Genomic DNA, 14,713 nt, shown 5'->3' on the forward strand with positions numbered 1-14,713 from the left:
CCCGGGCTGGAGTCCGGGGAGGTGAGCGCGGACGCCTGGGTGGACGAGCAGGAACGGCAGCGGTGCCTCTGGTTGGAGCCCGGGTAGCGGGCTTGGCTCGGGAGCCGATCCGGGACTTCAGCGCGGGCGGCTGCAGCAGAGGGCTCGCACCGCTTCGCGGCCTCATTGGCACCCGCCCCCGGCGGATAGAGCAGCCGAACGCGGTCAGCCGGGGGTGACCGGCCCGGCAGCCCGGGCGCGGGGGCTGGCGGCTCCGCAGGTGTTCGCAGCCGAGCTGTGCGGGGGCGTGGCGGGAGGCGCGGGAGGCCGGTGCGGTCCAGCCCTGGCCGCTCCCTGAGAGCCGGAGGAAGCCTCTGTCCGCTAGGAGCGGGTGCGCGACAGTGATCCCGGTGGGGCCTCCTCGGAGTGAGCAATCTGGTTTCCCGACTGGGGCCCAGGTCCCCCAAAAGTGATGCATGGGCTTTCGCCCGGGTCCTCTCTGAGGCCGGCGACCGCTGCCCTCCTTGGTGGCCCCGGGCAAGATGGTGACGTCGAGCGGCCGCAGCAGCGGCTGGTGCTCAGCCTCCCGCAGAGCCGGGCTGCTCTCACCCTGCAGCCTAGCAGCCTAGAGCCTTGGCGGAGAGGAAGCGGGAGTTATTTTAAGAATTCAGAGGTTGCCTTTCCTTCGCGTTGGGGGAAGGGTGCAAGCGCCAGTTCCCACTTTCCCAAGTTATCTGGAAGGGCTGTGCCGGCGTCTCCGTGCTGTCTATGCCATTTGTAATGCTCTTTCTAGCAACCTCACCGCCCTGTGGACTTGTGCTTGTGTCTGCATTTCGTGAGCGTGTGCGTGTGTGTGTTCTCAAATCTATCTAACTTCTTCCAGGTTGGAATCTAGGCCTTGCAGTTTCCCAGCTATGTGAAATTCCGTTTGGGTCTCCTCATCTTTGAGAGTTTGCTTAACTGCCGCCAGGGCTATTTAGTACACAGAAAGCCACTGGAACACTCTGGGCATTCTGTAAACACTGCTGTTATTGTTGTTTATTGCAATGAATTTTATCTATGCATAAGAGGCTTCTTGGTTCTTGTATTTTGGTGATTTTAAACCTAAAACTACAAGTTTGATTTAACGTCTGACCTTATTGGTAAATCTGCTTAGTAATTATGTGAGATAATTTGCTGTCCCACTGCAGACCCAGCAGTCCAATGCCCCTAAGAATGTTGGAGTCCTCGTTTGTTGCCTGCTCCCCGGTGGTTAGGTGGGGTGTTTTCTCTGTGCTGCCAGTGCCTGTAGCATTTGCTTAGGGGAACAGCCTCAAACCATACAGGAGCTCACTAAGTCCTTCCTAAGTTACCCTGCTGGGACAGGGTGGGATCCCACTAGAGGATCCAGTCAGTTCTTCCGTTCTGGTTTGGAGGTAAGGAAGCAAATGTTTTGTGACTTGAAGAAACTTAAATGGATCACTAGAGCTTCTTGGGCCTCTTTGGCTGTAGATGAGGTGACTCTTCAGGGGGAAGGGTAGAGAGCAGCAGATATGAAGGAAGAGAAGACAGGAGCCAAGAAATCTGAGTTGGTTTCTTTGCCCTTTTGTCATACTGTGATTTGGGCTAAGCCTTTTGGACCATTTACTGAGCCAGTGTTTCATTCATAGCAGAATGGGAGTCAAATTGTGATTTGTCTGCATGTATAAACTGCATTCACCACTTACTTGGGAAGCACCATGGCAGCAGCCTTCTCTGCCTTGTCCAGAATGATAGCTAAGTGCCTGGCACATACTAGGTGCTCATTGTAGGTGACTTGGAAGAAGGGAAGAAGGCCTGCCAAGGACACCTAGAGATGAAGAAGCTGGGCTGGTTCCTAAAGCCCCTTTCTGGCCTCGCCCCTATGATGGAGATGTGACGGAATGTGTTGACCAGCTCTAGTGTCCTAAATGGAAATCCCTGTTCAGGACCAGTCTTCGATCTGTATTGCTGGAAGAGAGGTCTTAATGAGGGGCATTAAATGTCTCTTGCTAAGGTAGCTGCCCCCCACTTTACCTTAGCATCTCTGATATTGCCAAGGTATGTGGTGACTTTGTAAGATCTCTCGCCTTTGTATTTGTAGTAACTTACTTTTAGCAGAAAAGTGGTCCAGCAGTTTCATGAATCAATGACTTTCAAAACTTTTTAGTTCCACCTGTATTTGTTTTCAGGAATGAATTACCAAAATATTTGAGAATCCAGTTGATTCCCATGAATATGTAGAGTTGTAACTTAACAAAATGAAAAGGTATGACTGTATACAGATGCATACCGATTTATAAATAAGGATACCATGTGTACATGCCCACAGTATAGCTCCCTGGTACTGATGATGTCTGTGATACGTGGATTGGAGTTAACATTGAAGGGTCATGGACTTTGTTCAATTTCACATCAGATCTTTCCTGGGCAGTTCGTGACAGTAAGGGTTCAATACCTTTGCTTGTGCAGGGCACTGAAACCTCCTGATCTTTTACTTCATTTCAACTTATCATGGCTCCTAGCAGGCAGGGACAGATACACACAAGGAGATTAGGGGCTGGTCCAAGGTCACAGGTTAAGTGATACCATGTGGGACAGTAGGTGTATTTTCTGGCTCTTCTCATTTTCTACCTTTGAACTTGTAGTAGGTAGGCACTCAGTTACTTAAAAGCAAAGAAGCAGTTTATCATTTAATACACATTGTTGTAGTCAGGGTTTTCAAGGGAATAGATTTGATACAGGACACATAATTTATAGGATTATTTTATAATATTCACCCAAAAAGTCAAATGCTGAGGAGTGTGAGAGATTAGCTGTACATGAGGTACACTGTACCCAGAGAATCCAGCCAAGGGCCTGGATCCCACAGCAATGACCCACACAAGTTCAGCTGAAGACTTAAGCTCCAAAACAGTGCCCTCCAGGAGTTAAGCCGGTGGCCTAGAACTCACAGCGATAGCTTATGCTTATCCACATCGAGGATCTACACCTGGAAGGCCAAAGGCCAGTGGTGGAAGCCAGAAAACCTGCACTGGTTGGGTGAAGGATTTGTGCCACCAGGCTGAGGGTTCTATACTGGAGCCAGGAAGTGATGCTCATGGTGAAGATCAGAGCTCCCCTGACAGGAACAGCAGCCTTTCACAGCAACAGTGAGGCCCTGAGCTCCTCCTCTGATAAGAACAGCCAAGTTTGCATCAGGAAAACCACCCGAGGCAAGCTTCTAGAAAAATCAACAGCCCACCATCTTCCCCTCCAGCTCCCTTTTTATGCAGTTGGTAACAATCCTCGGGTGGGTCTTCCACATCCAGACCAGGCTGATTCAGTTCAGCTGGGTGTTCCAAGTGGATCATTAATTAATCCACCACACACATTTTAGAGATGATATACAGAATCATGAAATAATTCTCTTTTATCACTTGGTAATTAAATTAACTGAGCAGTTGTCCATCATTCATTGTCTTCTAGAAATGAATTTCTGTGTTTTTCAGCGTTGATTCCTGTTTAGGGGTAGGGAGGGTGATCTCTAGTAATTGCTAAGGTAACTATATGACTGCCATCCAGTTGGGTCTAGTGACTACCTTGGTCAACTCATTGGCTAATACAAAAGGCCCCAAGGTATATTTGACAAAAGGACTCTCTCCACGCTCTGCTAGAAGTGCTTCCCCAAGAACACTACTGGCCTCTGTGTGATTATTTTCAGAACAAGAACGTCATTTGAGGTAAAAGCACAAAGTTAGGAGATGGGGCTCATGGAACACATGGTAGAACAATGTTTCATTTTCTGACTACTTGCTGGGTATAGGGTGCTGTCCTAAGCCAATATTTCTATAAAATGGCATTCATGGGCCCCCATCTTTTCAATTTAGTGAAGAGAAGGATGTAGAAGAGGAAGTTACTTTTTTCACTCAGAAATACTGAAATATTTCTTACAACTGTCTAGTTTCCTGACACTTAAATTGTGAAACTTTGAGTGCACTCTATCATCATTTCTAAAATTTATTTTGAGTAAGTTCCTATTTTGAGGGAGACACCCAAGTATAGAAAATGGTATGGGAATCTACCAAAGAGGGATTAGAAATTTTGCAATTGGCCAGTTCAAAGACTTCGGTCTTTTCTTGTTTTGGCTTAAGTTAGCTGAAAAACTCTCTCGTAATTTAGAATAGCAAGTTTAAATAATTAAATTAAGAAGATTTATCCATGATGACAAGTGCAGGGGCCTGTAATACCTTTTTGTTCTTGATTCTTGGGTTTCTCCTTCACTTTGGTTCCATATTTCATTTTTTCTGTTCACTGAATAAGCTGGCAACATTCTTTATTTTCCACAAAGCTATTTCTTAGAAATTGTATTTATAATCAGGATGTAGTTTTCATGGATACAGGACTCTTCCAAAGTGATGTTTATTTCACTGTGCTTTATTACTCCTCAACATATTTCCAATACCCCTTCTCCATTTCCTTTTTTAGCTCTTTTCCTACCATCTTGGCCTCATTATTGTAAATTCATTCATTATTCATACTGAGATCCCTAAATGATGTCCTGTAAAACTAGACACATGGAAATAAAATTACACAATGCATTTGAGTGGTGGTTTCCTAATGGTCCAGACTGCTGTTGTTGAGTGTTGAGAAAAGGGAAGAAGTATTCACAGGTGTGTGTAGCTCAGAGGGGCTTCCAATTTGTCTCCTTTCCTTTTCTACACTTCATCATTCAGACAGAGACAAATACTGTACTGGCTATGTGTCCCACCTCTGTCTTCACCTACAGTTCTCAGCATCCTTTATTGACACCAAACCTTACTGACTGGAAGCTGCTTGTGAACATGTCTGTCTAGTTCCCTCCTTCCCCTCTCTAGATAAAACCTACAGTGGGAGGAGTCCTGACTTCTTTGCTTCCTTCTTGGGGGTGGCCGGAGTCCACAGAACACCTGCGGAGTTGGGTCTGCATTCACCATGCCTCCCTCCACCTGAAGCCTTGCTGTCCGCCCCGCTGTTTGGCTCTTGTGGGTGCCTCCCTCTTCCTGTGAATCTTAACCCCCTTAGGGGTGAGGGGAATGGGGAAGCTTGGCTGCTAGAGGCCCTGTGGAGAGGACCACTTCTGCTTTCCACGGGAAAGCCATGTCATCGAGAGCAGAACTGTAGCCAGAGGGAGGAGACCCAAGGGAGGAGCTGGCAAGGAAGTGACCCTTCCCCCGCCCCCGAGCCCTGCTCCCAAGCCCGGCCATTTGGCTGGGCCTCACCTTCCTAACCGTTCCACCCTGCTTTTCCCTCAGATTCCTCCTACCACCCCTGCCCTGCCCATTTTCAGTTTGCCAGGGAAAGAGGGAAGAATGGAAGAGGGAGGATAAGTGAACAGTCATCCATGTAGATCCCTACTAGAGCTCACTGTGGCTACACTTGATTTATCAGCAACAGAAAAATGTACATTTTAAAATTCTCCACTATGGAAACCATTGTGAAACTCTAAGCAGATATTTTGAAGTCTTTTAATGGGCAATATACAAATTTCTTAATCCTAACAATAGTACTACAGGGCTGTTTTTTTTAAAATGGTTAAGCTATGGCCTTTTAAATTTCTGGGATATAGCAGTGGTTGTCAAACTTCTTTGGCTATAATCCCTATCAAAAAAGATATTTCACCTATGCCAAAATGTACATCTATCTGCATGTAAAATCAAAAACAAAACAGGCAAAAAAAAAATTCTGGTGAAAGAGCACATCCAGTTTGTTGGGGTCCACAGTAGTCCTTCTGAGCCAGTCTGGCAGGCTCCATCTGGGTGCAAAATGTGCAGAGGTGAATCCAATGATTCTGTAAGCTGGTCCAGGTAAGAGGTTTATTGAACAAATACAAATTAAGTCAGGTGCAGTCCCAGCTACTCGGGAGGCTGAGACCAGAAAATTGCTTTGAGGCTGCAAGTTCAAGTCCAGTCTAGTCATGAACTCAAGACCCCAGCTCAAAAGAATACAAAAACAAACAACAAATACAAATTGAGATCATCCATGCCAAAAAAAAAAAAAAACCTAATAGATGTCCCAGAAAATACCATTCAATTACACTTTCATATGGAAAAAAACTTTTAAAAAGCTGAAGTAGGTAATAATATTTCTGAAATAAAATATTCATAAATGGGACATATCATGTATAAGCTCTCTATATAAATTTTTTTTTGGTACCTGGGATCAAACTCGGGACCTTGCGCTTGCAAGGCAGGCAGCGAAACCACTGAGCTAAATCCCCGGCCCTATTAAATATGTTTATGCTGAAGTCTTAGTAGTTACTATTTCTGGATGGTAGTGAATGCTGTCTTTTTTTTTCTTTTGTACATCTTTATTTTTATTTGTGGTGCTGGATTTTGAACCTGGGTCATTGCACATGCTAGGCAAGAGCTCTGTCACTGAGCTATGCCTCCAGCCTTTATCTTTATTTTTAAAAGAGCTGTATTACATATGATTTCTTTTTGGTACTGAGGATCGAACTCGGGACCTTGCACTTGCAAAGCAGGCGGCAAAACTGCTGAGCTAAGTCCCCAGCCTCTATTACATATGATTTTAAAATGATAGGATAAGGAGCAATGAAATGAAGCCAGCATGCCTGCACATACATGCAGAAAAGCAATCAGAGAACTTTGGAGCCAGAGTGGCTACACAGTTATCCCTTAGTTGTCTGTGGGGGTGAGTTACAGTCCCTTGGTTACCAATCTGGAATGCTCAAGTCTCTTATATAAAATAGAATGGTATTTGTATACCTATGCACATCCTCCCATATACTTTAAATCACTTCTAGATTACTTATAATACCTAGTACAATGAAAATGCTATATAAATAGATATGAGACTACATTGTTTAGGGAATAATGTATAACTATGTCTGCACATGTTCAGCACAGATGCCTTTTTTCTCCCCTGGTGCTGGGATAAATCTAGGGCTATGAGCATGCTAGGTAAGTGCTCTATTGCTTAGCCAAACCCAAGCCCCAGATGCAATTTTTTCTGAATATTTTTTATCTGTGGTTGGTTAAAAAAAGTAGATGCATAGATATGGAAGGATATGGATAATTGTAAGCAAACCTACCCCAGGAGAACTGATGTGCCCAGAATGTTGGAAATAGAGTATTTTCTTGAAGCTTTCACTAGTATGTTTGTTTAGTGTTCAGTTTTCATTCTGTTGTTGTTGTTGTTGTTATTATTATTATTATTATTATTATTTGAGATTGTAGAGATTGAATCCAGGGCCTCACTCATGCTAGGTAGGTGCTGTATCACTGAGTGACATCCCTGAGTACATTTTGGGAGTCAGGCAGAGTGTGAGGGTTGAGGTACAAATCTGCACATGTTGATGGAAACCTCGAAGGGGAAGGCCCACATACATGGGAAGGATGGCATTACTGAGAAGGGACAGGATTGGATCGTGCAGGGAGTGCATTGGGATCTCTCTGTGTCCCCAGAACTTGTAGGGAGCAGGGAAATGGCTTGACTAACAGTTGGCTTGGAGCTATAATACTAAGTGATGGATTTTACTGCATAAAGGAAAGGGAATCCTTGGATCATTTTACTGAGAAGACAATTTTTTGTCATCACAGGCAATTTCTTGCTACATTTTTTCATAACAAGGCATTTATTATTTAGCCAAAGAATGAAAAGACATTGATACTACTTTACTGCTTTGAATGGGTGGATGATTAACTGAAAGAATCAGAGGGACTTCCCCAGAGATTAATTTGGAGCTAGAAAAACATTTATTGCTGTTGGATATGAGAACAGAGGGCTTAACCTTGTATTGGTCATTCACAAGTAGCTACTTAATACTTGCTATAAATTATATTGATTTTGCCCAAATATTTGCCTGAATCTTCTTGATGATGGCAACATTATTGAAGAAATAAGCTATTTAGAGTGGATATTTACATTTCTGAGGCGTTGTCTTTTCTATGTGATTTAAGAGAAGGAGAGTACATTGTAATGCAACAACTTCATGTTGGGATTACTGTATTATTATGATTTATAATAAATATAGTATATATTATATACAATATATTATATAATATATAATTATGATTTATCAAAAGCATCACCATAACTTAGAATGGCAATATTTAGTGAAAACCAACTAACTACCTGCATAATCAGATACAAAATATTGAATGTCTGCCATACTCAATACCTCTGAGGCACTATTCATTTTAAAGTTGAGGGGGAGATAGTATAATATGGAAGGAAAATGGACTTCCAAGTTAGATCTGAGTTACTATGTGTTCCCACTTATAGTTTTGAGCAAATTACTTATTATTTCTTCATTTATAAGATGAAGATTATAATATCTACCTCTCAAGTTTGTGATAATGATCAACAGTTTATATATAATCTTTAGCACTGGTTCCAGGGCACAGTAGATGTGCAATAAAAGGTAGCTCTTTTTACTACTAGACTGTCCACTAGACTCTTTTTACTATTCTTCCTCCACCTTAGAGGGGAGGAACTTTATTCTTACCATCAACAAGCAGATATAGAATAAGGAAGGTCCAGAATCTAGTGGGGGAGGCAGGCACCACCCATCCTCCCTAGTCACTGTGTGATGGAGCATCGGGTCCTTGAAATGTTGAACTTCTGATCTGCACACCTCCAAGTGCCAGGAATTGCAGGGAGCCCAGAGCCTGCAGTTAGAAGTATGGTCTCTCACTCAAAGATACCCTAAGTAATGAAGCCATGGGGACATCAAGTGTGTGGACAGTGCTTTCTTAGATGTGTGTACAAAGAGTTCTGCATGCAGCAAGAGAGGGCTCTTGGGGTAGTGAGATCAGGGAGCTACAGCCAGTTTTGGAAGAAGGAATTTTCTAGTTGGAGACCTTCAAGGGAAAAGCAAAGGCACAAAAGAATCTGGGCATTCCAAAAAGGAGAGGAACTCTCTGGCCTGGGCTGCATAAATAAATGAGAGGCTTTGGACTTGTGGAGTAATAAGCAAACTCGTTAAATGGACTTCCCTGACTTCCAGTGATTTGTAATACAGAGTTTATGGTCATTGGTAGAATCAAATGTTGCACTGTAACAGCTGTTTTTTGTCTTTCTGGATTTTTTGTTTGTTTGTTTTTATGGTACTGGGGATTGAACTCCAGGCCTTCTCACTGAGCTGCATCCTCAGACCTTTTGTTATTTTTAATTTTGAGATAGAATCTTGCTAAGTCACTGTGTTATGCAGACTGAGCCCAAACTTGAGACTCTCCTGTGTTGGCCTCACGGAACACTGGGTTTGCAGGCTGGTGTCACCAACCCTGGCTACCCATTTTTTTCTTTTTTCTAACTGGAGACTGAATCCAGGGGTCCACTGAGCTACATCCCCAGCCCTTCTAATTTTTATTTTTCTAAATTTTGAGACAAGGTCTTGCTAGGTTGTTCAGGCTGGCCTCAGATTGCAGCCTTCTTGCCTCAGCCTCCTGCGTAGCTGGGCTTACAGGCATGTGCTACTTCATTCACCTGGCCATATTGACTTTTTGAATTTTTTCAACTTGACTACATGTCAAATATATAAAATGGAGATTTTAACATGGTAAATTCCATGATTTCTTGGCATACATATTCTTTACTTTATGTTTTTCAGTTATTTTTGAAGTTTTAAATAAATTAAGACAACCACAAAATGAGGTTTTAAGTATAATTTTCCTTAAATTCCATTTCAAGTGGATAATCTTTCAAGAGTCTGGTAGAAAATTTCCAAATGCTTTGGTAAGTGACTCTTAAATGGTACATTGGTGCTGTCATTATGATACATCTTCAACTTAAGTTTTATCATATAATCCAATTTAATCAGTCCCATGTCCCCTTCTAGCATCCAGCGTCACCCACTGGACTCAACACCACCTACTTTGCTAGGTATCCAATTTTAGAATCATAGACTTCTACAGAGTGAAGAGATTTTGGTAGTGTGTCTTACACATAATTCTTAGGGGACACTCACTTGTCCTTGAACACTGGTTCTCAAATGTTAGTGTCTGTTGTAGGTGATCCTCCTGCCTCAGCCATCCCCGAGTAGCTGGGCCCACAGGCACATACCATTGACAAGGCTATTCTCATAATAATGCCTGCCTGTTGGTTCTAGTTCCACCTTCTGGCCTGTTTTACACATTTGAAGTCTTCCCCTGTTGGACTGACTACCCATTGCAGTAATAAAGACTGGTTGTTCAGGGATATCATAGAGTGCTTCCCCTCCCCCCAACTAGCACTGTTGCTCTTTCTCTCTTCCTAATAGAACCAGATTTTTTGAGATGCATTCTCTCTCTGAACGTTACAGCAGCAGTTTTCCCATCCCTCTCTATCACATGGCCCAGACTGGTCCAAGGCTTCTGTTTTTGTCTGTGATTGGTTCATGAATAGATTTGCTTTGGATTTGACAGTAATCAGTGAAATGAAGTCATGTTCAATAGATAGTCTTAAAGTAGAAAAGGAAAAAGAACTGTGCAGGGAAGAAAAAAGGGAAGTGAGAAAATAGATAAAGGATAAAGAAACAGAAAAGCAATGTCAGAGGCAAGAAATTGGAAGGGAAAATGCCAGTGGTCTTGATTGCTAATTCATAACGTAAAGTATGTAGTTGACCATCTATGTTTCTTTTACTCACACAGAGTAGTGTGAAGTTGATGATAACTGAACTCTGTAATCACAGTTTATTTTAAATCATGTACATTTATTGAGCATTGTGTGTCAGGCATTGTCGTGTGTGCTTTGGGAAAATATAAACATGAGTAATAAACTCCTGCCCTAGAGGAGTTTATTGTGTTCTGTTGTCTCTGGGTTGTTCACAAACTAGAATGTCAAGAAATTAATTTGCTGTACTTCTGGGTCGCCCAGTTGCCTTCTTGTTCACAAGTTATAGTAAGAAGGAAGGCAATGCAGTGAGTTGGTGAGAGGACAGAATATGGAGTTGATTACATTTGGATAAGCCATGAAGACGTTTTTTCTAAATGAAATAGGCCAGTCAAAAACAGACAAATATTTTATGATTCCACTTATATGAGATACCCAGACTAGTCAAATGCATAAAGATAAAAAATTGAATAGTAGCTGCCAGGTAGGAACAGGAATTATTGTGTAATGGGCAGAGTTTTGGTTTTGTAAGATGAGGTCTGCTAAGACGGCTGCACCTTGGCAAGTGGACCACAGGTTGCAGTAAACCTCAGTGTGGTGGAGGAAGAACGCGGGAGGCGAGTCTAAAGCTCAAGATATAAAATCGTAAATCTGATGATACTATCAAGGCAAACTTAACTGATATCATAGCCAGAAAAATTAACCAACTTCCAGAAATGGACAGGAGTCCACTTGAACATGGATCAACATATATCGGACTTAATGCTGCTTTCTGTGGTTTGATAGCAGTCTTTATTGGTGCACCTTGCATGTGACAAAGGCTCGAATAGCTGCTGGCTTACCAATGGTGGTGATTGCATTTTTGTCAGCAAATGCCTCTCATACAAGTTTTGTAAGTTTACCTCTGAGTACAGGTGATTTGAATTGTGAAACATGTACCGTGACATGGGCTGGACTGATTGGTTTAGTTTTTGGTGATCAATACCCTGCTTTCTTGGCTGTACCTGTGAATGGTGCCCTAGCAGCCAGGTATCAATCAGCCCTGCTGCCAGAGAAAGGAAACATCTTAACATACTGGATTAGAATATCCAAGCCCATCTTTAGAAAGATATTATTTCCCTTTTTACTTCAGACTGTATTTGCAGCATACCTTGGGTCTAGACAATATAAACTACTTATAATAGCTCTTCAGTTACCCGAACCAGGTCTAGAAATTCACTGATTTTTAGCCAAATATGTATGCAAAAATAAAATAGTGGAAAAAAAGAAAAGATGAGGTCTGCAGATGGATGATGGGAATGGTTGAGTTAAAGCCTTAAAGATAGTTAAGATGTAAATTTTATGCTATGTATATTTTATCATAATTTTTAAAAATGATGAAAGTTGGTGAACAGAAATGTGTACAAATAGACAGGGACCCATCCCGATGACGTTCCGTTAAGTTTGATAAATTGCCCTTCTTCTGGCTGAGGATTCACCTACCAAGCAGTCTGGTGTCGACTCTTTGGTAGGACATATGACAGGGTTTTAAACCCTATCATTTCATAGATGGCCACGTGGCTTTCTGACTGACAGAATATTGAACTGGCTATGATGTGAGAGAGCATGAAAATGAAAAATTTATAAAGGCAGAGAGTGTGGACTAGAAAGTAAGGAGATTTCTAATGATTAAGGCTGCCTGCATGGAACCCATCTTCAAAGTGGTGGGGTCCTTCTCCATCCATAGAGGTCTGTTAGCAAAGGTTAAGAGATTGTCCCATGGGGCCTTTTAGAGAAGGTTAGGTTAGGTAGTCTTAAAAGTTACTTTCTGGTTTGATAATACTGCTACTTCTAGCCATGTACTCATTGATTTCCATTTCTTTTCCTCAGTGCTGGGGATTGAACCCAAGGCTTTGGGCCTGCTTAGCAATCACTGTAACACTGAGCTACATTTCCATCTGGAAAGATTATTTCTAATGGAGTTCTTCCTCATAGGCTTCAAGGAGATTTTTTTTCTTAAATTTACCCAATGTGAGAATGTGTTGGTTTTTTTAAAGTATGACACACACATAGAAAAATACAGAAAAATCTAGTTCAATACAAACCCTTGTGTAACCACCCACAGATCAAAAAACATAATGATGCTTACACCTTGTATGTTATCTTCCCCAATAGTATTATCTCCTCAGAGGCATCCGTCATCATGCTTTTAGTTTTAATTTAATATCCACTGTAGGCTTTGTAAAACAATATAAGGAATTGGAAAGCAATACAAAGCCAGTTGGTTTGGCAAATAAACAGATTTCCATGCTGTGGGTTTGGCTACCACCAGCATTTCTCTGCATGTTGGATTTACTGCCACTCTATTGGAGAGCAAGCCCTTGTGCTATTGCATACCCTGGTTATTCCGTTGCTGTGTTTCTCACACTTGAGTTTGATCTGAGCTTTATTTAAATATCTTTTTATTCATTCATTAATTATTAAAATTAGCTGGCACAGGCTTTTTATAGCTCATTTTCCTAACCATGCCTATGCAGTTATATAATTTATAAATGCAAATGTGTGGGTGAGATAAAGTGGTTTCCACTGGCCCACATGTAATCAAACATCCTGTTCAAGGACACTATGTCAGTCTCTGCATGGGTATTTGAAAGTACGAATGGACTCTATTCAGTGATCTCTTTGGTAAAATAGGACTCATATTTCTGATGTTAAGGAACGTAGTATCTTTATTACCAACTATTTGCATCTTCCGTTTCATGTAGTTTTGATATTTATTTTTGTTGTAGGGAGAAAGAGGCATAATTTGATCTGTGAGATTTGTTAGTCTATGAAGTAATGTTTTACTTATTCATCATTCAGAAAACATACCTTGGATACTCCCTCGTAAATACATGCAGTGTGACTTGCAGTCATATCCAGTTACTTACAATGGCAGAAATTTTCTGAGTATATAATTGACCCTTCTTATTCCCAGGTTCTGCATCCTTAGGTTCAACCAACTTTGGATTGAAAATATTTGAATAATATTGTGCCATAAGTATAATAATGACAAGACCTTTTCTTGTCATTACTTCCTAAACACGGCAGTCAGGCACCTATTTACATAGCACCTACATTGTATTAAGTATTATAAGTGACCTACAAGTTTTGTTTTTTTACTTGCTTGCTTGGTTTTGTGCTGGGGATTAGATCATACATGTTAGGCATATGTTCTTACCACCGAGCTACTCCCCAGCCTCTAGAGATGATTTAAAGTATACAAGAGGATGTATATTTGTTATATGCAAATACTATTCTATTTTATATAAGGGACTTGAGTATCTACAGATTTTGATATCCATGAGGAGCCTTGGAGCCAAACCCTGCTAGCTACCAAGGGAAGATTATACTCAGAAAATTAAAACATTTAAAAAAACAGATTGAGGAGCACACAGTTTTTTCTATTTCATACAAAAACATGAAGAACCTTCCAGGCACACCTTAGTAGCCTACCTTTATGTGAACAAGTCTCAAGTATGATCCAGGTCAAGGGAGGGAACAGCCCATCCCAGGAGCCTGGGGTTTGAGTGTTTGAAGCCCCTGAACTCTCAGCTTCTTTCTCTGCTGGACAAAGGTGCTGTTGGTTGGTATGTCAGCATTTTCATTGCTTGTCTCTGTTGGCAACCCAAGATGCTACAGAGGATTTGAACAGGGGGTAAATTGTGGGAATGGAGGGAAATGTTAGACCTAGGAACAAAGTAATTTAGAAGGAAAGAAATGAGTTCTTCAATTAGAAAACAAGAGGAAATAACTTGGATGGATTTCTTACTTATCTTGATGAAGAATATGAGCTAGTACGAAGATTTGGGCTAGTACCAAGATAGTAGCCTGTAAGACATGTTCTACATTGTGAATTTTAAGGTGTCTGAGGAGCAGTGGGATATCATAGCTACAAACAGATTCAGGGATTGGATTCTGGTCCACACTCTTGAATACTGGTCTTGGGACATTAGATGATATTCTTTAACTTCTGTAGTCCTCATTTTCCTAATACATAAAACAGTAATAACAGATGCTTCCCTCTTGCCCTATCTAGCCACTTATTGACAGTAAATTCCAGGCAACTGTGTTAATATTTTGTACATGGCTTTTGATGTTTTCCAGATTGAACTCTTCCCAATTTTATTAATGTAACTTTGCATAA

At 41.6% G+C, this 14,713-nt stretch overlaps 1 protein-coding gene and 1 pseudogene across 6 annotated transcripts in view; both read left to right on the forward strand.

The window, feature by feature from the left end:
• Positions 1-14,713, forward strand: part of Lyn (LYN proto-oncogene, Src family tyrosine kinase) — a 136,333-nt gene that overhangs the window by 456 nt on the left and 121,164 nt on the right. The window lies entirely within an intron of this gene.
• LOC147824112 (transmembrane protein 126A pseudogene) overlaps positions 1-14,713 on the forward strand; it is a 37,905-nt pseudogene continuing 23,192 nt past the window's right edge. Inside the window, exon 1 of the transcript XR_015442679.1 lies at positions 1-14,713. This exon is cut by the window's right edge and continues 23,192 nt beyond it. The product of XR_015442679.1 is annotated as a transmembrane protein 126A pseudogene (transcript).

This window comes from Heterocephalus glaber, unplaced genomic scaffold (assembly GCF_053883595.1).
Source record: "Heterocephalus glaber isolate CG9 unplaced genomic scaffold, H.glaber_assembly_v1.0 deba00001553, whole genome shotgun sequence".
NCBI lineage: Eukaryota > Metazoa > Chordata > Mammalia > Rodentia > Bathyergidae > Heterocephalus > Heterocephalus glaber.